Source organism: Thermobia domestica, chromosome 1 (assembly GCF_964235325.1).
Source record: "Thermobia domestica chromosome 1, izTheDome1.hap1.1, whole genome shotgun sequence".
Taxonomy (NCBI): domain Eukaryota; kingdom Metazoa; phylum Arthropoda; class Insecta; order Zygentoma; family Lepismatidae; genus Thermobia; species Thermobia domestica.
The window spans coordinates 86,443,700-86,467,576 of NC_137454.1; the positions used below are offsets into that span (position 1 = coordinate 86,443,700).

General features: G+C 33.0%; 1 protein-coding gene across 1 annotated transcript in view; it reads right to left on the reverse strand.

The window, feature by feature from the left end:
- Positions 1-23,877, reverse strand: part of LOC145687106 (uncharacterized) — a 316,539-nt gene that overhangs the window by 114,521 nt on the left and 178,141 nt on the right. The window lies entirely within an intron of this gene.

Here is a 23,877-nt window from a genome sequence, read left to right on the forward strand (position 1 = left end):
AAAATAAAAAGCCCTTATAAGAACCAAAAATTGCGGAACGTGATTAGTTGGAAAGTGAACACGGAGACTTACAGGATTGACTGAAGGCCTCAGCAAATAGAATAAAAAAATTATAACAATGACTATATATATGTCTGTTAAAAGAATTTAAACTTTTTCAAAACATGTTTAACTTTTCATGTCTGCTAACCCTTTCAGCAGATACCCTCACAATTGTGAGTGCTATTTTCACTGTAGCAAAAAATGCCAATCAAAGGATTTTAGTACACAAATTAGCTACAAGCACAGTTGTGAGTGTCTGAATGACGAGTTGTCAGGTACTGAATTGTCATCTATTAAGTATATTGGCAATCACAACGTTTATGAATAGTGTGTTCTGCGGAGTTGAAGAAAGCCCTCGAGAACCATATTTTTGAAAGTCTATTACTCATCGTCTGAAGTGTATTTGGTAAGTATATACATGCCTTTTTTTGTGAATTAAAATCTATTTCTTCATTAGGACAATTTGTTATGTCTGCAAGGTAATTATCAGATTGGTGGGAACGCTGTAAATCTTGGCCATCACAATTGTGAGGGTAGCTAATTAGGGCATATATATTTTTTTTTTGTTTCAGAAATTTAGAAATTTCTTTTTTTTTCTTTGTTTAAGAGAAAACAGATTTTGATGTCTTTAGAAAACTACAGAATCAATATTGTTTTTATTCTTTTGAGGATTTTTCTTTAAATTATGCTACTAGTGCAAATTAATTTCGTGTGAAATCTTATTTGTATTTATTTTGGACAGTCAGGCAAAAGGTAATACAAATAATGTTTAACGGAGTCTTAGCACTGTGTATTAAAATGCATGGTTATTTCTTCTCCGTAGTAGTAGTATTCGAGGTTTTCTCACCTAGTTGCTTTTGATTGGTATACAATAAATATTTCCTCATTCACACGACTATTGCAAGTTGAAACTGTAACCAACGAAATAATAACTGTTACAATACTGCCTCTGGAGTGATTTGGAGTATCTACCACATATACCACGTAACAACTCCAGATGCAACTTTTCAACGTGTGAGCAAATTCTAGTTGTCTATAAATAGTTCTCCACTCAAAATCACTGGATGTAACACTTTTTTTTTGGCTTTGTACATTGTAGCTTCCCCCCTCAAAAACTACGGGCCCCTCCTAGATAAACCTGCTGGCTGCACCCCTGTTTACTGTGCTACTTTTTTGGTTTTATCTTATTTCCTGTAGTGAAAATAAAATTACATAGAAATTTCTCTATTCTTTTTTTTTTTTCAAAAACACTACTAGAAATGTAATGGATTTGTTAGTAGTACGTAGAGAATAATGTTGATTGACAAGTTTTGAAGCGTTTTGTGCAATACTCTAATTTCATACTATACAAGTAAATACTGCGTAAGGCAAAGGAAGAAAATGGTTGGTTTTCAACGTTAAAACAATTCCAAGACCAAATTCTTTCAGGTCAGATGTTAAAAGTGAACTGAATATTGGGAACTTTACTCTAAGTGTAATCAATCAATCGATTTTGATGCAGCTGCCTTGCTACATAGAAGTGCATAGCAGTCCAATTCAAGTCGATTATCTTAGGTAAGATTGTAATACAAGAAGATCCTGTATTTAGGAAGCGAATTCTGAAATAACTTGAACTCAATAATTAACCCGGGCGCCTATTTTTTCTCTTCGTTTTCAGTTTATATATACACACTCATATCGTTACTTAAAGGCGTCAAGTTATATCTCTCTATATGATACATAATCGATCGGTAACTCAGCATATTTTTAAATATGTAATATTTAAGCTAATACTTTATATTACAGTCACATCACTGTGACTGAACTAACATTATTTCGCGAACAAACGAAAAGTTTAAAGTATGAGCGAATGGGATGAAATGTAAAGAGCACCTGCTATTTTGGCGAAGTTAAAGACAAGCAATACTATATTTGTGAGTTTCAATTTTTTTTAATAGAACTTCTTTTATACGGTTCTTTTTTCGTAACAGGAAATGCCGTTAAACTGGACGGGGAAAGGAATGGTGCTAGTATGCTAAACACGGCCATGATTCATAAATCTTTTTTTGATCCATTAAACATAAAGACTGATGAAATAGTAAAAGCTGAGCTATAGATATTTGTCATTTTGGAGATTCTTACTTCATATATCAACTTAATAATATTATTCGAGGATATGATATTTGTCCAAATATAAATCCTCACATACCTAACATAGACAGTTACCATAAAGGCAAGTTGTTATATTTTTGTACCACGAAAGAAAAGTAAAAGTTTATCCGTATATATTTCTGCAACGGAGAAAAGAAATGGGGAAAATATGCCGAATGTATGGGAGAAATGACGTCATTTGCAAGCCAGGTACAACTTCCTAAAATGGTCGCAAACTACTAAACAACAAAATGACTATCGTAACGGACTGGTTGTGGGTCGAAAGAAGAGAAACAGCTCTCCTATAGGGCATTAGGGAAGGAGGAGACTTGCACATTATATGCAAAAGACTGCAGAAAAATAAAGAATCACACAGTTCATCTCATAACGCTTTACACTGAAAAAATATATATATTAGCACATAATATCAAATGATTACAACATTTGGAATATTTTGTTGATAGATTACCTTGTCACCTAGAACGGAAGTAACAAACGAAGTTAGCAGATGCTTACGCAGCTGTCGTAAGGAAAGGAGACGACAAGTGTTGTTTGTAATCGCGTTTTGGAATCACGTGTGAGAACCTACTTTTCTAATCCTCGTCGCTTACATATGTTCCGTTAACCGCAGTCATTAACATATAGGATGAAGTTAGTGTACTATCTCTGTTTAGCGTTAGATACTAGAAAAAATGGTCTTTACCTGCAATCTTATTCATTTCCAATGTTCATCTCTCGCATAATCAATATTGCTCTTAAAAGACTCCAATATCATTAATTATTGATTACTTTTCATACTTGTATTTTCTGCCCATTTTTTTTTCTGAAACAATCTCACCTTTCAACAACTTTTCTCTTGTATCTTACAGCTAGACAACAGGAATTTATTTCTTCTGTTCACTATGGTACATAAGATGTCTCTTAGGTATGTGTTTATGATTTCATATTTTAGACAGAAGTCTCATATCTACAGCATTTTCATCCCGGGTGATAAGAGAATCTTTGAGGCTCATTAGACTCCTGAAGATTCATTTTGACTAGAATCCTCACTACACTTTTAAATTATGTCACATTTTATATTATGTCAAATTCCTTTAAAAACATCAATCTTCGAAAGAGGTGAATACATTGAATACATTATCTCCTATATATATGGTCTCCTATATATATTTTACCGCATAACCCGGAATACCCACCTATTCTATCTTGCCCGTCCTAGGTTGGTAATTATACAGAGGTCTTTTTCTCTTTCTTTTTTCTTTTTTTCTTTTTCTTTTTTTTTACAGAATACCAAACTGTTATAATAATTTAACAACTGATGTGGACATTTTTTTGAGCTACCCGGTGTTCGAAAGAACAATTAAACGAGTTTTGACGGAATAATATTACTTTTACACTCTTTTTTGACACTGTTCTATGTTGTTGTTATTGTTGTCTTGTTTTTTAGTTTGTTGTCATTTCCCTGTGTAAAATGGCAAAGTTATGCTGTATCTGGGAATTTGTTATATATATATATATATATATATATATATATATATATATATATATATATATATATATATATATATATATATATATGCCTCGTATCTCGTATACACTGTCATTTTAGCAAGTGTTTGTATGGAGTATTATACCATATGGGTGAACATCACGATAAACGAAGTATAAAAGTTTTCGTTAAATAAGTAAGAAGAAGAATGCAGAAAAGTAGCTGAATGAAATGAAAATGTAACGAGGAAATGTTAGAAAACCGAGGAGATGTATCGTGTTTATATTGTTTATTAACTATATTTACAGATATGTAAGTTTTGATTGTGCACATTAATTAAAAATTACAGAAAAATGTACAATTTTGTTGATAACTACTATATGTAATTGAAGAACCAAAGTTTAAAGACATCAAAGTAGTGTTTATTATATTAATACGGTTAATTTAAAGAATATTCAATTGACAAAAGAAATAATACATATAAAGATAGTAATACAACGTTAATATAGTAATGTCAAAAGAGTTACTATGAAGAGAGAAAATAAAGTACGTGGTCCAGAAAGGTTACTGATTACATATTTTTAACGGCTAGTAATGGAATGAAAGTTTAGTATAGGCAATTGAGAGATAAATATGGTTAATAAACAGCAATGATTCCAACTTATATATATAATATTTAGTCAGATGAGGAAAATGAAAGCACTTAGCATTGATAATGTTCATTTTACAACCCTAACAACAAGTGGGATATCAAAGTAGTGTTTATTATATTAATACGGTTAATTTAAAGAATATTTACAATCCTATAGTTATTCCTCTGTGTAAGGAAAAAAAATCTAAAAGATAGAAAAGTAGCGTGGAAGAAAAAAGAATAAAGACATTACATCTAAACTATGACTTAAAATAGTGGCGGCTTTTGATGAAAGTCAATCGGTTAAAATTAAAATTTTATCGTTACATCTAAGGACAACTAACTTACCTAATATCCTAAGTCTTATGTACACTATGATGATTATATGGGTTACTCAAGTCAACAAATTTTTGTATAATTCCCTCAAGAGCCGCCACTGCAAACATAAATCTCATATCAATACGTACGGAAGGTACCAAGAAAGTTAAGTGTATAAATACTTCTATGAGTTCCCGATAAGTGAATCTCCAATGATGACAACGTATGATTTACAATGTCTGTAAAAATATTCACAAGAAAAAACTTAAAAAGTTATTATTTCATTGACAATAGAGGGCAAGAACGGTAACCGTAACATACAGAATTGAGGCTGACTTCTATCATAGTCCTCTTGACTTATAAGATTTACCTTTACATCTCCTCGTACCCTTCATCACATCTGATAATGATTTACCTCAAAGATATTTCAATACACCTGTTGTGTCATAAATGATACATGGCCTGGCAAGCGACCCAAACACGTGCGTGTTTACATAAATAAATGTATAGTGTATGTATGTATGTTTGTATCCTATATTCATATATATAAATAAATTGGCTAAAAAATTTCGTAATAACATCACACAAACAGGTAATTCATAAAATGCTTTGTGAGATGCACGTGTTGAGACTCTCTCTATATATATAAGCCAAAGTGATATGTAATGTTAATCGGTTTGTTAAACAGCCTGTCGTCTTTATTGTATTCACTGTGTGCATGTGTGCTTGATTTTTTGTTTCATATACCCTATATATTAAGAAACGAGCTCCAAAGATGTGTTCGTTATGTATTTTGTTACGAAAAAAAAGCGGGGTTATAGGAGCAGCAGCTTTTCAAGTTTTACCTTTGGGAGGGGCAAAACTCTTTTATACAATGAGTAGTTTAACGTTTTTCATTTCTGTTATTATTAGACTATGCAAATGCATATTGTGTTTGCTTGCATATATCTTTGTCAAATTTGGTAGCTGTTTCTAATAAGAATAACACAGCTTGAATTTGATATTTTATAGTTCTTTCAAACGCATATTTCAAAGGCAAATGCATATATTAGTGCTTAAGAGAATATTCTATAGGTTTTAATTTCAAACATACTTAATAGCATGCAATAAATCCAGCTTTAGTTTGTATTTTCAAAGCATTTAAGTGGCCATGAAACAGGATGGCTTTTTGTATGAGAGGATGGAAGAATGTCTAGTTCATGGAGGACTAATATTGTTAGGAACCGATCACCAGATCAAAGACGCGTACAATTGACAAGACGTTAAGAGAAATCTGATAATGATAATGACTCATTGTAATATAGTATCAACATCAATTCAGACACAAGAGACGAGAGGAATGTTGCTCATTGAATGCTTAGCTCTAGTTGACGAAGTTTAGCGCGAGCTACAGACAGTTCCTGGTTGGTACCTTTATGCGCTCTGTGAAAAGAAATTGATGGAAATTATTGCGAGAAACTCCGACTACAAAACAACTGAAGCAATGGGAAATTACGTTCATAGGTTAGATTAATATGGATACTAAATGTATTCCTCTCTACAAATATTTTTCAGTAAAATCTGTTAAGCTTGAGAGATCATTTTCTGGGTAAAAATGTCACAAACTGACACTAAAAAATGTAGAGGATCATCTCGTAATATACTATAAGTCTAATTAGGGGAAGAAATCATTTTGTGTGTGTGTGTGCAGGAGAAGCATTAGAAAAGTGAGGCTCATATTATTTCGCGAAGTAAATGCATTCTAAAATACAATTGTGAAGAAAAACTAGAGGTCGTGTTCTCATATCAGTGTGTTCATTTTAATCTCATGTGTGTTTTAAAAAATTAGGAGTATATAAACTGTAAATACCATAAAAATAAATTCTAACGAGAAGTCTCTGAAAGATAAAGTACACCATCGATGTACACACACAAAACTTTGTCACAACTTTGCTGCATGTTTGAAAGTGCTCTCTTTTATTGCATTGTTAGTGGATATTTTAACACATTTAACAGCATAATTGCATGCAAATTGCATGAATTGTAAGTACACAAAAATCCGATATCTAGTTATTATGTATAATTCGGCGGCTCTTGAGAAAACAAGAACAGAAAATGAAAAACCCATTTTTGTCTCAGATATTTTCATATAAGGAAAGATAATATAATACGATATATATATATATATATATATATATATATATATATATATATATATATATATATATATATATATTGTGGCAGAGCCAGTATTTTAACTAACAAAATTTATAATTTAATAATTAATTTTATTTATTTTAAAAATATTAAATTTATGTAAAATATTAAAATTGTTGTTTGGTAAAGGAAAATAATAGTTATAATTTAAGTTAATGCAAGTTTGTAAAATTATACTATTTTGCCGTTAGCGGATAAAAATGATAAATAACACATAACTGGTAATTTGCAAATGCAAAAAAAAAAAATATAAAATGCGTTGGCTATAACATAATATATCTATCTATCTATCTATCTATCTATCTATCTATCTATCTATCTATCTATCTATCTATCTATCTATCTATCTATCTATCTATCTATCTATCAATCTATATATATAAATAATTATTATGACATTATCTTTCCTTATATGAAAATATCTGAGACCAAAATGGGTCTTTCATTTTCTGTTCTTGTTTCCTTTGAACGTTCATATATGATATTCCCGATAGTAATAAAATAATAATAAACAAGGTAACTTACAAAGAAGGGAAACTAATTTAGAACATAATGTAGAAGAAAATCAACTAAGCAAAATAATTCTCTCGTCATTTTATTAAAATATTCACGCTTACAATGTAATAATAATAATAATAATAATAATAATAATAATAATAATAATAATAATAATAATAATAATAATAACAGCAGTTTTCTTTTACAGCAAAAAATTACGTTTTAGCTTGATGTTGTTAAAGTTATCGCTTCAAATAATCAGTTAGATTTCATAATAAAAATTTTAGTTGGTTAATGTTGTTCGGCTAAATTTATATAGGCCCTATTTAAAGAGTCAAACTTTTCAAAATTGCACAATTCTAGTATAAAGGAACTAAAATCACAGTTTCTACTACTACTACTCCTGCTATTAAATAATAATAATAATAATAATAATAATAATAATAATAATAATAATAATAATAATAATAATAATAATAATGAGCTTTACAAATTAAATATTAAGATTAGTGCAAAATTTACTGTAAAAACAAGTTTTTGTGTTGTTTACATTATACAGATAATGGAAAAACCTCAATATGAATTATATAATCATGTATGAGTTGCTTTGTTCTGTATGAAATTCTAGCTCGCTCCTTCCGACGCTATTTCTTGCATTTTAGCATTTCTAGTAGATATTTGGGATGGCATGGGTCAAACTACTACTTCTATTATTATTATTAATATTAATATTATTGTAAATAGAAAAGCAAAATATAGCACATAAGACGCATTCACTCTTTCGTTTCTTTTGTTTTTACATTCAAGGACAAAATGGGGCAATGTCTTCTTAGAACATGTTCTGTTGTTGTGGATTGGATATGACAGAAGGGGGAACTGCTTGACCTTGTTGTTGATTCCTTTTTATTTCATCTTGAGATTTGCATACCCAGGCACAGAATAGAGCCACGAGTATCACCACTACTATTACTGTCATATATCAAATATTTATTTTTTTATAAAAGTCGCGCTATATTTGAGAAAAAACAAAGCGTCTTATTAACAATGTTATACTACTGTACATTTATTTATCCTTAGAGCTTATCATATAATAAGTCTGCTTTTTATACTTCATACCTTTTTTATTCACTGTTTCTTGAATAGTTAGGTTTGTTGTTTGGATTTTTTTTAAACATCCCACGTTTATAATTTATTTAGGGCCGTAGTAAGGTAAGGCACTAACCCTTTCGACATACTAGCACACTATCGCGAGCATAAGCCACATATTTTTGTCAAAAATCGTCCAAAATTACACGTGTAGCTTATCCATTGAATGATAAATAATACATTCATCCGAAAACGCAGCTAAACTTGTTTGGTGCATGTGTACTTGAAGCAAGAGTCACCATTGCTGTTGAATTAGCGTTGGCTGCCATTCAATTAAGTGGAAAGAATGTAACAGCACTTGGTACATGTGTACTTGATGCATGAGTCATAATTGGCGTTGCGTTAACGTTACCTGCCACTCAATTAAGCGAGAAAACCACAGCAACACTTACTTGGTACATGTGTACTTGATACATGAGTCATCATTGGCGTTACGTTAACGTTACCTGCTATTCAATTAAGTGACAAAACACAGCAGCACTTAGTTGCTACATATGTACTTGATGCAAGAGTTATCTTGACGTTACGATAACGTTACTGCCATTCTATTAAGTGAGAAAAATTCAGTAGCACTTACTTAGTACGTAAGTACTTGATAGATGAGTTATCATCAGAGACAAAACATTTTCGCAACAATTTTGACATTTTGTAGCATTACTTATCACAATTTTCGCATTTATGTCGCATTTATTTTGTAAACAGTATATTTTTGGTAGTAAGGTGTATCTCATATAAAAATGAGGATACACTTTGATTAGGAGCACATTCTAAAAAATGTATTCACTGAAATATAGAAATTAATGCAAAAATTTTAACACTTCCTCTAACTTATCCTTAGTTAAAGGATAACATGCAGCAAAACATTACCAATTCTTCTTTCCAGTTTGTTGTCCTGTCAGTAACAATCATATCATACAGGGTGGCTCAAAATTAGGTATACATCCCTGCATTGATCAAATATAACATTCTACTTTATGGATTTATTTACTTCGGCTGTTCCGGGCGTAAGGTTTAAGTAAAAAGACATTAAAAACAAATAATAAAGCAACTAAGTCTATCTGATGGATAACAATAAGAAATTATAGAAAATGCAATGAGCTGATCATACGGGACTGTATATTTACTTTTGGGCCACCCTGTACTTGGAAAAGAATCTCTCGGCATTAACACTTGAGATTGGCAACAATATTGAACGTAACAAGCTGACTGCAAATGACCTGTGGTTAATTTTAAACTGTTTAACAACGATACAATGACAACTTTCCTATCCTCACTGTTGAGAACTTCAATAACCTGATTTTTAAATTCACCGTAAGCAACCAACAGATCATGAACATTTTCACCACAAAAGACATTCAACGATTAAGTTACAGTTCAGTTTTGTTGATGTCTACATCTTTATGAAGTGAAACAGTTTCTGGATCAAATAGCTCGCAGAGCTCTTCGTAAACTGTACACCCAGAATTGTCGTTACTTGCTTGCGTGTAATTTTACAGCTTCATCAATACTTTTGATACACAGGTTTTCAACTTTATTTCAACTTCATCCTGGTGAGAAGCACTACTCTTTTTAATTAACTCTGCAGTAGTAGACCCAAATTTTTCTGCTTGAGCTAACTATTTTGTAAGTTTTTCGTTTCCCCGACAATAAGGTGAGCTGGCCTTTAATGACGCACAAAAAGGCATTGAAAATCCCAGAAAGCGACATCAAGTCATGCAAGCTTACGGATTTTATGGAGAACTTAATTTAGCGTCGTGCACGTTTTCGGGAAAATGAAACGATTTTTAAGTTAAATAATATTGGAAATGCTATTTTTAGTTATTATTAGCAATAATTAGCAAAAATTTCACTTTTTCGCATTTATCGCAAGTAATGCCGAATTTCGCGAAAATATAAATTTGATTTTTGGCTCTGAAACGAAAAGTTTGAGGTTTCCTGAAACATATACGCAATTTTTAACATTTCGCACATATCGCATTAGCGAAAAAGTTTCGTCTCTAGTTATCATTGTTGTTGGGTTTACGTTGACTGTCATTCACATTGTTGTTGGAGTTGTTGTTGTTGGAGCATTCAAGGAGAAACAATAAATTATGAGAATAATGAGTGATTAAAAATAACTAATGTTATTTACCACAAAAGCATATGAGCTGGGATATTATCAAGATCCCTTCTCACCATTGTTAGATCAGTTACTTCTGCTATGAAGGGTCTGTGTTTTATGTAAGGCCATGTAAGCTTGTGGGTAACCACATTTTGTCCATTGACGGCTGCCTATCCTTTTATCTTCATTCACTTGTATTTTAGTTCGTTTCTTTTAGCAACAGAACATAATTGTACGTGAATAAAATAAATATTTTGTTTCGAACTCATGACATCTATTGTGGTTATTTGCCTAGCACTGCATTCTACTGCGAAAGACTATTTTGCTTGTACAGTATGTTCTAAAACCTCTCTGCGCTGGATGGAGATACTTGTTATTGTGGGAAAAGAACTGAAACATTAACTTTTTTCCTTGTGTATGTTATGTTATGCAAATGACCAACACAAACAAGAACAAGAAGAAGAATGAGACTAACTTTCAACTCAATAGAGACGTAAACTGCACAATAAAGGCGGTTCATTTACATTGTAACCAGTTGTTATGCTCAAAGGTCGGCCAAAGTTCTGTTGAGTATCGAGTAATACAGGCGTATATTAAATGTTAACAATGGAGGAACAAGTGTGTTTTTTGGATTGAACATGTGTTTGGTGCAAATGACAAGTACAGAGAACATGTAAAACACTATTCACTGAAAAGTGGTTCGATAATATTGGTTGAACAGTATCAGGATCGATATAAAACTATAAAAAGTACTGAGGGACGCTGTCACATATAAGATACATACAATTTACAGATCACCAATGTTTATTGCGAGTGTTCACAAGAATCAGTAGGAGGATTCATCTGTGTCTTTATACTACGATAAACCATTTTCAAGATTTACCGTATTGGAGTGTTTCTATGTATGTATCTCTTTGTCATAATCCAATGCAGTGCGACTGTTTGAGAAAATAATAAAATCTTTCAGTTTAACGTCTCACGATTAGGCTAAAGGAGATCGATTGTCTGAACGCACTGTATCTATTGTTCTGTAGAATTTCAGTACACACAGTAATAATAAAGAAATAACTGGCAGAGTTTAGTTTTCTACATGCATACCTAGTAGCAATCGACTGGATAGGACAATAATATTGAAGTATACGTGAAAGTAACGTCTTGTAATGATAAGCGATACCTGTGTTCATCAGATTTTATTTGAATAGACATATACAATTATTGGGACCCGGCCGTATCCAGTATAGCAAGAGTTATCATCCGCCCCAACAAATCAATTATTGTAACTTTTATTGCATTTTTTTTTAATTTCAAAGGAAAGTGTTTCCCAGATTTCGTTCACTAAGCGTGACACTTTCTATTCCCCATTAAACTATTTGGTTGTAATACACTTCTGTGCATTATTTACACATCATAATATTATAAACAAACGAGTTTTCCCATTGTTTTGGGTTGAGGTTACAAAACTTGTGAAAAAGTTGACAGCCCCCAGTCACATCCAGATGTTTGTGACGGGTTCTCTCTTTGTGCATGGGTGCTTTAGAAGATTCAAAGCATGGACTCTGAACTTATTTATTCCTCCTGTGACATGCTACTCATAAATTATGCACTGAAAACTTTTTTATAAAACGACAAAAATACACTTATCTCTATGTGTAATAATTGGAAATGACACATTTAAGTCATTTTTGTACAAGTGATATTGTACAGCAATTCATTTGATTAACACGTACATTTACTAATTCACTTTAACAAATTTGGAAATATTGTTTCCGATTCTTATCTAAAGTGTCGTGATTATGATGTCTCGCAACGAAATGTGTATAGGAGATACGATGGTTCAGTGGTAGAACGCTTACCTCTGGTGCGTGGGTTATCTGGCTCTATCCCCGGTCAAGTAAGTTTGTGACGGACAGCATCGTGTTCGTAGATTTTTTCGGGGTATTCCCATTTCTTCCCACATTTTCATTCCACCAATTCTTCCATTATCAGTCGCTCGCCTTAATCATTCGTCTCCCTTAGCCTAAGGGGCTTAATTGTTTGACGTTAAACTAAAAAATGTCGTTTCATTTTTTTAAAAATATGTGTACAGTATGTTTTTCTATTGGAAGAACTTTGTGTTGTCTGGAAACTCCTCACGAAAATCCTGTCTCGACTCATCTCCTGCAAAATAATAATAATAATAATAATAATAATAATAATAATAATAATAATAATAATAATAATAATAATAATAATAATAATAATAATAATAATAATAATAAAACTTGTCTGGCCAGCCAGAATCTTCCGAAGGCTGCAGCTTCAGAAAATCAATTTATTATGATATTATAATATTACATGGAAATCCCATTGGGCTAACAATATGTTTACGAAAATTTAAATCAAATACACACATTTAAGTTTTTACATATAGTGTGTGAGTCAACTACTTTAAGACAGCTAGCATATATACTAGCTATCTTAAAACAATTTACTCACACACTATGTGTAAAACTTATTCTTCTCGTTAGCAATGTTAAGAAAATTTTATCGCATCATAACGTGACCATAACTTGCTTTTAACATATTTACCCACAAGTAATGGTAGCCCTTGGCAAAGTACTCGCTAAAGGTTATCTATATTTTTCAGATTATAATGCTGGGTTGCCATTTTGACCAATTAACTATTTTAGCATTAGAGTTGGTTTTAAACAATGAAGATCTGGTAAGCACTAGTGTAGTAGCTTTATTTCTATTAAGAAATACTTGTTTGGCAAGAATCCTCCTCTCCCCACAATGTTGCAGTGTTTAAAACTTGCGAAGTTCTTTGTATACTATTATTATGTTTTATATTATTATTAGTGTAACTTTATTATCAGTTTGAAAATTAAACTAAGGCAAATGTTACTTTTTTACTTTACTAGGATTAGAAGTGAGATACATAAGATTCTATTGTTAACATACTCATCTGTGTTAACAACAACTCTACTAGAAAATTCGTGAGCGATAGCGAAATTCCGAATTCTAGTTTTTTACAAGAGCGAATGTCTCGACCGAGTTGGCTAAAGGAATCAGTTCGTTAACATCTTCAAGGTAATAGTACTGTACGCGTATAGTTTAGAATGCATGATGTTCCCTAGCTTCTATGCAACCTGTACAGCAACAAAGTATTGTTGGTCGCCTATGGCATAAACGACGTGTAGCTTTTCTTACTGCAAAAATTTCATTAACTTTTAGATTGACATGATTCTTTTTACTGAGAATCGAACTAAGGATCACGGACACACGAAGTAGCCATTAGACCAGCGGGGAAGTTATATAGGCTAATAGAGACAACGGAAAATAAACTATTATAAGTTACTATGATGAATAGTGATGACGAATACTTCTAAGAGGAAAGCTCTCTGCTGGGTGTATTTTAAAAGTTTATTTCTACTAATAATGCGGAAAAGTTGCCTTTTGATGTGAGAAACAGAAAAAGTAAAACTTTAGAGTAATAGAAGCATACGTTGAGATGCCGCAAGTACGATAAAGCTTCACAAATTTGACATTTCTTACGCCATTTCAGCCTCTTTCACTCTTCTTTTATTTGGACTATAAAAACACTGATTGTACTTGTTATTTCTTTTTATTGAAGAAACAAACTTTTTTGAAGGGAGAAGGAGTAATACAGTAATTTTTCGTTTTTTTCTTTTTTGTGCATTTTTGGGTTATGATTTTCATTTTTGTAAACTTCACAATAAATTTAAATCCTTTCACCTCCCTCTTTCCCGGAGTTTGTTTCGTCAATAAACAGATATAACAAGTACAATAAAGATTCTTATAGTGTAAATACAAGAATGAAGGAGGATGAATAGTACAGGAAATTTTCAATTTATGAAACATTATCGTACTTGCGGCACCTCAAAGCATGCTCCCATTATTTAAGATTTTATTTTTGTCTTTTTTTCACATCAAAAGGTAACTTTTCCGCATTATTAGAAATACAGTTTTAAAATTCGAAGTTTTTTCGTTTTATGCTAGTAACTATATACCTATCAGAGAGCTTTCCTCTTAGAAGTGTTCGTCGTGACTATTCAACATAGTAACTTATAATAGCTTATTTTCCGTTGTCTCTATTAGCCTATATATCTTCCCCGCTGGTCTAGTGGCTACCTCGTGTGCCTGTGATCCTTAGTTCGAGTCCGATTTCTTTTTTATTCCACCCAATGGTTACGCTCAAGGCTCAGGTTCAATACCTAATGGAAGTCCATATGGTTCAGATCCCACGTTGAGTTGTAGAGTTCCAAGTTAGACTTGAACCCAGGCTTGTTATGATTGTTACCACATTACTAAGCACCTAGACTATATTATTATGTCAGCCAGTACCAATAAAACAGAATCATACACATATAGGTTGGAAAATTTCCCTTAAATATGAAACCTCATGAATACAATGTTTCAAGCATGAAGAAAAAGATCAATTATCAGTTAGTTCCACGAGATTCGTTTGAGAGGAGATGTATGTACTGTTTTGTTTAATACTAGCCTTTATAACAAAGAGATAAGCTGCGGAAAGGGATAAAAAAAGATACTGGGTCTGTGTTCAACGATGTGTATTGTACACTCTTTATATATGATCCTCAGTGATAACAGAGGAAATTGCTTTTGTCTATGATAATACTGGATTGATCCATGCGTTTATCTCTTGAACAGCCCTTCATAGACAACTATTAATGTGTTTTTCATGTAAGAGGACACTAATACATAGACGGTATCTGCTTAATAGCTTAATATCAGTTAACACTGATCAGCTGTGTATAATTACAATCTATTTTGAGGTAAAATTACAAGTGAACTTACCTCTAAAGACGCTCAGTGGTAGAGCACTCACTTCTAGTGCTTGAGGCGCCTGGTTTAATCCCAATTCCCGTCAAGCAAAATTTGTGGTGGACAAACAAAATCTGCGTGGATTTTCTCAGTGTTCTCCGTTTCCTCCCACTCTCATCATTCCACCATTATCCTCCACCTCATAATCATCGTCTCTCTTAATCTTGATACATAATCATGGGACGTAAACTAAGAAAAAGCGATGTCATTATAAAATTATATTTAATTTAACGTAAGAAGAATACAACTCGTATTAAAATAATGATTATTATTAATAATAATTAATCATTTATTAGTAGTTTGTTGTTACTTAAAAATATAGTGTGTATACGTAATAAATTGGCCAACCAGAATATTAAGACCACCTACCTAATACCTGGTATCGCAGGCCAGCAGCAATGTGCTTTGATATGAAAAAAAATGAGACGTTGGTAGATGACTAGACATAAGGGCGCCGATTTCTCTGTAGGTTTGAGGGGGACATTCAGCTTTGTGTTTGGTTGCAGACAAGGGTCTAAGAAGGCATATATGAGAATTTTAGGACAAATTGAATTCAAATTATGCCAAATATTTTATGTTCATAAAAAATACAATTAATAATTTTAAAAATGCACATAAAAATACATATTTATAAAAAAATACATGGGGCCAACACGAGCATTGGGAAGGCTCGGGCCCCCAGGATCAGCGCCCTTGACTCAAGACATCACACACTACATCTGCGCACACAAGTCACTTAATTCTTGTAAATTCCTCGGAGGAGGTAGATGGATCGAGGGATCAAGGGTAAAACATATTAAAACAATTTCTTGAAAGTTTTGTTGAATCTATTAGGTAAGAAAGGGATAGATTACAAGTTACGTCAATCAATTTGATTTGATTTGATTTTGAGTTTAGCGTCCCTTTCAGCATCGAGGCTATATGAGACGTGGACCTAGCAACAAGTTCTATGGGAAACGAAACATAGAAACTTCTCATGGGAGAGATGGTTTGAAAAAGGAAAGACAGCTGTCGCGCGTGGGAAAATCTTTACTGAATTTCCCTCGGAAGTGAAAAATGTATACTTATAAATGTAAAATTGTTTATCTAGCCTCTTGCGCTGCCGAGCCTTTTCGCACTTGGGACTGCCTCGAAGTACGTTAAAATTTACGCCACCCAGAAATATTATGAAGAAAACTCGTCTAATACTTTAAAAGTTCGAAAAGAAATTGAAAGACTTCTGACTATTCGGCCTCCGTATTATTAGACCTAGTTTTAGAAAAGAAAGAAAAAATAATACCGTAATAAAATGAGAAAATATTTTTGTAAACGATCTACTCGACTTGTAACACCTTCATAAAAATGCGACTTTGCGAAGAAAAAAGCTATCGTCTATCAAGGACTTTTCCAGAAACTAACAACTGTATACCCTGTGAACCCCTGACTCTTTTAAAGCTACCTTTTGATACTTACTTTATCAAGATGTTTAAATCATTTACTTAAGAATTGTGCTCTTACATTTTGTTAATATTTTGTTTATTTTAAATTAGAATGTATGTACATCGTGCATCATTTTATTTGTTTCCTGTAATAAATTTTCAAAACATACAGTATATAGCAAGAATTTATAAAGAACTAGTTTCTACTAAGAGATTACAAAGTATAATAATAGTGGTCTTTTGTATAAAAATGTGTTTTTAATGATATGAGTGGGGCAAGAACTGAATACTTATAGAACTTCGACCTATTCATTTTATTATTATTATTATTATTATTATTATTATTATTATTATTATTATTATTATTGCTTCTGGTCAATAGCGATTAAAATTAAAAAAAAAAACTTTTTGTGCTTCTTTCTCACTTGGATCCAGCTTTACTTAATCATACTGTGAGCTACTTAATACACCACCGAAAATTTTATACCACTCATCTTATAATGATATTCAAGAAAACTCTTAAGCTAACTGTGAGACTTTAGTCTAATATAAGAACTCCGCGAGCTACTAACTGTTGTTTGAAGACCCATGAATGGGTTCCAGTCCATAAATTGAATTTCGCTTATCTATGCCTAGTTTCGTTTGTCCGTGTGCTAGAATGGTTAGCGTGCGTTCCTTTACAATCAGCGTGACCCAGTATTGTAAGAGCATGGAAGAGTAGCGAATTCTGATCTTTAAAAGATAGGAATGATGGGTTAGGATGCGATGTGCTGTTCACATATATAAAATGGAATAGTCGTTAGGTTAACTTTAACTCAACATCATGAATTTTCTTACGTGTGGAAATAAAAACTCTGGTAAATGCTGTAAAAATGCGAGTTCTGGATCATCATAGGAACAGTTGTTCTTTGAATTCAAAAAAGCATACAGTGGAACATTTGCAGGTATATTGAAAACGGTTGTGAACACTTACAGTTCGTTTTGTATTCAAAGAATGCACTCATCAATGGGTCCAAGTGGGGCACGACTTCATAACCATCCTGTACATATTTGAATTTTGTCTTCTGTTTGACAGTTTTCGTCCTATTTCGACGTTAAAACGAAATGCTGATGTGAAAAGTAAGCTTTAATTAATAGAATACAGAACACTGAAAATTACAGAAGCAGAAAGAGAATGGAGATAATAGGGCAAACTTGGATGGTTGTGTTCGTTACTTGCCAAGAGTTGGGCTGCATCGCAGAAAGAGTATTTCATATACACTATATCTAGGTCGAAGAATTGGATAGACAAAGGCTTCTAACCACTTTCTACACTTCGGAATATATTGATGATGTGTTCAATACTACACTTTTAGGGGCGCGGTGGCTCAATGGTAGAGCGTTTACCTCCGTTGCTTGGGGTCCCTGGTTCGATCCCAGTCCGCGCCGTATGGACTTTGTGGTGGACAAACACCGTGCTCGTCGGTTTTCTCGGGGTTCTCCCGTTTCCTCCTACTTTCTTCATTCCACCATTTCATTCATTTCTCATCATCACCGTCTCCTTTAGCCTAGCCGGCATAACCGTGGGACGTAAAACTCAAAGAATCCATTTTCATTTTGAATACTACACTTTGGCCGCCTCTATTATCCAGATTTCAACAAATATCCATTTTATTTTTCCGAGTCTGGGTGAACCCCTAGCCACATTGAAACAAGAGCATAAATATTTCTTTTTCAAAAACTCTTTTCGTTCTCCAAATACAGTAGAAAACTGCCCCCGTGCTATTGTGCGTTAAGAAAAGCTGGCGTCTGACAGATAGCTTTACGTGATATAAACAAAACAAAGAGGAGAGTTGTTTGCCAATAACTACAGTATGCTATTTCTAGGCAACCAAGGCCACTGACTGTGATGTTGCCAGTAACTGAGTGTTGATTCTTTTGTCAAAAATCCAAATATCATTATTTCAGTTTTGCAAATCTTAATCCTACGTATTATGACGATTAGAGCTATGTCTAGTTAAACATTCTAAATTTCCTGCCAGAGGCGCTGTTTCTATCGTTGCAGAGACCTTGACAACTGCGCCCTCAATGCACTACGAAATTTTTGTCCAACTGTAAGACGCTAGCTTTCTTTAGCCGCGCAATAAGTAGAACGACTCCACTGAAAGAGAAATCATGATTGACAATAGAAGTGATTTCCATCGGATAAATTGGGAGTAAAATTATGCAAATCCTTTTTGTTCTCTAAGCGCAGGATATTTCTCCTTCATAGAAAATGGTTTTAGTCAAAATTGTATTTCAGTATAGTAACAGAAAACTGCATAGACTATGCATCGTCATATTACAGCGTCATTTATTAAATCTGACAATCAGTGCAAACAGACAAATAAATTTCTGCGCTACAAAGTCGAAGCACAAGAAAACGAAGATAAAAGGAACCATACTCGCTTATGCAGTACATAGACACAACTTGTAGATGAAATGTATCCATCACCTGGGTGATGCCTCCCATGGCGTTACAGAAGATGATGATTACTTTTTTTCTGCTTCCGTTTTCTGAATGCGCTTACGTCAAACGCATCCATTTAACGAACGTCAGACAACAACATCATCGTTCTAGGACCAATTGGCAATCATTTCTGTGTTCTGTTTCTTCGCCACATGTTTTGTTTCCTGTTTGTTTATTCACACATGAAAATGAGGTCGACCCAATCAGGAATAGTTTTCTTGTATCAATAACGAATTAGTACCATCTAGTAATTGTTTCTTCATATTCGTAGTTTTAATTTACAAGTTCTATAGAAGTTTACTTGTGTGAGAAATTTTATTAATTGATATAACGAAATGGAATATTTATGTGAAAAAGAGCATTAAGCTTATTCAAATCTATCCAGCTTTATTTGGAAAATTATTGGTTTTCCAATATGAATTCATTCTCCTGTTTGCATCATAAAAGCCAATACATACTGTATATATGAAATAATATTGAATATCAGAGAAATATAGAAGGACATGAGTTCAGTTTTGTTCTATAGCTTTAGTATAAGGATAATTAATATTATATTACTCAAATTTAAATTGATCTTTTTTTATTAGCCTAATTCGATAGACGAAATGAAATTATTCTTTTATACTGTAGCCAAATAATTAACAATAACGATCTCTCTTTGGTGTGTGTAGACTATGGTTCGATTATAATTTAGCGCCAGGGTAGTCTCTAACAAGTTGATCTGTACTGGGTGGCAAATTTCAAGGGGAGACAAAATCTGTCATAACTATATGATTTAAAATAAATAAATATATATATTTTTTTTGTTGGAAACATACTTTATGATTATGGTAGTTAAATTTACTAAGCTGACCTCCTGTTTAAATACTACATTCACAAATCATATTTAGATCGCATTGGTTTTAGATCACGGGCACAATATTAAAGAAAATGGTCAAACAAATCCTAGCATGAATTGCTTGATTGTTGTCAAATATAAGAACTCAATTCTCGAACAGTAGCGCCAGCTGTTTCATTTTAGTTACCTATCACAGTTTTGGATACGAAAACTGGTCTTGTCTTTGTCACAAACAATCTCATCATTGAAGGTGGAAACAAGTTTTTATTAACAGATGTAGAAGGAAAATAAAAAATAAAGATTAAGGAGCTATGCAAGTGGTATTGCAAACATATATAATGAGATTGAAGCTCATTGTTGAATTCTATAGTTCTATAAGAATTCTATGAATTTTATATTACCATCTTTCTTCTGCAGGTGTTTGCTTTATCTTTTGCTAACTTAATAGATTATTATTAAAAGAAAAATGTATAACGAGGTTGTATTTGTAGTGTTTAGGCTGTTCTGAGTGCAAGTGATCTTTCCACCCCTTCGTTGTTCATGATGGGGTAGCATATTTCAAATCGTGGCTTTTAAGATTTGTTCTTTCCGGAGAAAGGAAGATGGCAAAGTGATCCCATTGCACGGGGCGACAAATTATCTAGGGCCGGCCCTGATTTGGCGGAAATAATTTTCAGTGCTAACTCAGTATTCGGTGTTACCAGTTTTATTTATTACTTGACTACGTAATGAAGCAGAAGATGTATTTTGTTAATATGTTACCATGTTACATTTCAGTAGCACGTTGATTTTTGTCGTCTTTGATTTAAAGAAAGTTAAGCACTATTCTGTTTTGAAAACATATTCTTTAGCAGTAACTACCCTAACAACGCTATTAGCGAATACATGAACTGTCAATCATAACCACGTTACCGAAAATTGATATTCTGGTCTGCCACACTATCCTATCCTAGGTCTCATAAGAATTTCGCTTCCGATGTTGGTACAAATGGCAATTTTACTTTCTTTTCCTGAGTCTAGAACCGCTCAGGTTACAAGGGGAAGAAAAGTGTGAGATGATCTATCTGGAAGTCTTGAATTCTTAGAAATATAGATTGTTAGTTTTTTTTTTTAAATAATAATACAAGGAAGAAACTGAGAAAAGAATTATAGGAGAAATAGTCAAGGCTGTGCTCAAAAACAGATCAAGAGTGGATATCGTTTAGAAGAGAGCAAGAACTACCTATCATTAGAAAGATTTTTGACAATGACTGTAAATGTATTCAAATTTGAAAATTTAGGGGAGAGAATTTGTGATTCCCAGCATTTTCTACTAGATACAGCACTGAAAATATCTATGAGGAATGATATCTATTAAGTTTTGAAAATACTATTACTACTACTACTAATAAATAAATAACAGAATTATAATTGAAAGATATGAAGCATTTATCTTGTCATATGCAAATATGATATTTTCACAACATTGCAAGTTCAGTATTGAGAGTGAGAGTTTGTTGGTAACAGCAAATAAAGATAACTCTGTGTCGTGTGCTACCTAGATATTACGTATCAAAGAGGAAAATTCAGTAGTAAAGTACATGTCTTTGTGTGAAGTATAAATCCATAAATTAAATAAAAGAAGAACATACAGTAGTTACTCTCTTTGAATGCTGAAGAATATGCACAGTCACATCAAGGAAAGTCCCGCGTTTATTCCATGTTGACCGATGAGATGAAGAGAAGGAGAAAAATACTGGGTGATACGAAAGTCTTGACAACCTTTCATATAATCTAATATTACTAAATCATCATCATAACCATAATCATAATCAGTCATTGCCAATCTACTGCTGGATGAAGGGCTCTCCAACCATTCTCGACAACCATCCATTTATTCCAGGTAACTCTGCAATATTTCTTGATTTCGTCATCAGCTTCCATGATGACGTTTCCCACACAACATAATCTAATAAATACGGTATATGTCAAGAGAATAAATATAAGGTATTGGTTTTCAAACTGTACTTCGCAGAATACCAGATGCTACTCGAAGCAAGCGTAATTACTCTGCAAAGAAATTGAAAATTATAATGACTGTTTTTACACCTACGCAGACTGGTTAGACACCTTTCACGTTGGATAACACGTGATCAACGCGTCAGCGTCCACTGTCTAGGTTTATAGATATCTCTTAATTTAAATTGCTTCCAATTTCCTTACAGGTTACGAGGTTGAGTCAATACCAAAATGTCCAGTGCCCTCATCGGAAATTAAACGCGAAATTTCACATGCATGATAAGCACTTGAATCCACTGGAACAAATGTTAAATAAAATATTGTGAAAATGATAAGTCCTCGTTTACGAATTTACTTCGTGAAGAGTGATACATTACATAGAAAGTATGGGAATATCTTATATGTGTTTCACCACGGAACCATATTTGGTTAATGAAATAGCAACCAATTCATACGAAATCCGTAAGTTTCGCAGCGTAATTTTCTGTGAAATATTTTACGAAGAATCGTCTCTTCAATTTGTGCAGAAGTTGCCCTGGTATTTTTGCTGCCACATATGTTCTTTTTAATAATCGCCCATACAGCCTTGCCACATGAAGAGAGAGATCTTAATTAGTATTATTTAGGGAAGCAAATACAAATGCGCTGAAAGATGTGTGAATACTTATCCCTACCTACTTATGATATTTACGTCACATTAAAATACATTAATAAACGTCTGACACAGTAAAATATAGATACAATATGTTCTTTCATTTCAATTAGCTGAAGGTACTATATCACCAAGCTCATTACAACAGATGACAAGACTTCTGAATCACCATGTGAGTAAAGTCAATCCTGAAAAGCAGAAGGAATGAGAAAGCAAGGAGTTCCCAAGATAGTACCTAGCGACTTTTATCCATCGTATAGCATGTGCAGCACAAGGAATCGAACTTGTTATAAACAGTTCAGATACGCAATATCCTACAGGAATTAGAAAAATCATTTGACCGAAGGTAGAAAGACCTTAATATCAAACCTAGCTATAGATATATTTTTCATACGCTCCTTGATCGGAATAATCTGTTCAAAATATAATAAGATAATGAATGTATTTTCGTTTTTTCTTTGGATAACTCCCTTACTAGTAAACACGATTATTGAGGATGGTGCCCGTAAAACTTAGACGAACAGATGAGTGCAAGTAGGCTACCAATAAAGAAAGAGGATCATCTTTCATGCTGTACTACTGAAACGTTAGTGGGAACGAGAGAGAGAAAAGGATTAAACGTTTTAAATCATTTAGCAAACTGTAATAAATATTTTTGTTAAAATTTACAGAAAGAAAACAAGTATTGGCCATGCCTTATGTGTTCGGGTTCAAAATCTTAAATAAACCTAGAAATAGCTCTGTTTTCTCGGGGAAAGACATGCCAGAACGCGAATTAGAAGGGTGTACCCCAAGCTATGGGAGAATGGTCTGAGTAAATGAATATATATCCACGCAAACGCTGAATCACAAAATACGTACTATATCACATCCATAGTGATATGGTACATATTATTATTTTATGGATGCTAAGATGGAGGCATCGAAGATGAACGGGCCACGTCGGAAATACGCTAAGGTGTAACAAGCTTCGTTCGGGTAGCCATCCATAAAGAGATTTTGGTTGGGAAAAGAAGGTGGGGGGAGGACAGAAGAGCAATCCCGGCAAGGTGGGTAATAACAGTCTAGAATAATGTTGTCCATGAAA